Genomic DNA, 1,223 nt, shown 5'->3' with positions numbered 1-1,223 from the left:
GTTCAAAAGCTGTTGGGTTGTGGAGGTTAGCATACTAGAATAGAATGCTGTTGGGTTGTGGAGGTTAGCACACTATAACATTACAGCTACTTGTCAATATGGACTTGTAGTGCAAGGCTAGCCTGGCGAGCCAGACCCACATTAAAATGTCTGGGCACTCACCGTTTGCAGTGCTCAGTCCGAGGGGTGGGATAATCAGTTGTCTTTCAAATTCCCTCTGCACGCAATAGGACAGCGGCAGCGCTATGAGTCCCATGTGTTTCCCACCAGCGGAGCTAGTTGGCAACATTTGTCAACATAATAAAAGCTTAACTCGTGTCACACTGTTCGCCAGCAGCAACATCCATCTTATTTGTTTTCAAGTAGCAGGGAATTCAAGCCAAACCATTGCAACTCTGCCATCAATCATTATGTTAAGCCCACCTAACGACTCTGTATACGATTTCAATGGCCTGATTAAGTTTCGATTTCTGGAGCTCACAAGCCAACGGAGAGTTGCTAGACTAGCCCTGGCAGCAAATTAATTTGCTGCCGCTAGGGGCGCATCTAGATTTCTAGGCTAGTGCAAGGCAAGTATAACTGTATAATTATAGGCTGTTTATCTTATTGACTCCAACACAGAACCCACCCCCCTTCACCTACCACCACAAATACAATTAAATTCTCTAGGAAACACTGGCTTCCATTATCAAACCCTTCATCTTATCCACGACAAATACATAGTCCTGTAGAATCAAGTATTGTTAGAATACTATTGGGTTGTATAAATTAGCACAATAGAATAGCGTACTGTTAGAATACTGTTGGGTTGTGGTGGTTAGCATACTACAATAGAGTATTGTTAGAATACTGTTGGTGAAAAGACTCCCTAAGTTCATATATATATATATATATATATATATATATATATATATATATATTATTATTATTATATTGTTTCTCATTTTCGAATGTACACTTAAATCTGCACAAAGTCCTTGAGGTGAAAGGAAATTGCAGGATTGTTTAGCTCTGCCACCTAACCACACCCAGTTTACCTGCTGGGAAACCCTATAGCTCCGGAGCAGGGGCTCAGACCAGGATAAATTGTTTGCTCACCCTCAGTTCACTCTTTTGTTCATCTCAACCCAGCACTCCAGTGTGTCCTGCGTCTTTGAGTTAACGTAAGTCATCACTTTAATGACCCTCACTATGACTTTTGTGATGTTTATCAGTTTGTGGAG

Source organism: Alosa alosa, chromosome 8 (genome assembly GCF_017589495.1).
Source record: "Alosa alosa isolate M-15738 ecotype Scorff River chromosome 8, AALO_Geno_1.1, whole genome shotgun sequence".
Taxonomy (NCBI): Eukaryota; Metazoa; Chordata; class Actinopteri; order Clupeiformes; family Clupeidae; genus Alosa; species Alosa alosa.
The sequence above is the reverse complement of the archived record's forward strand: the minus strand, read 5'-3'. Positions refer to the sequence as shown.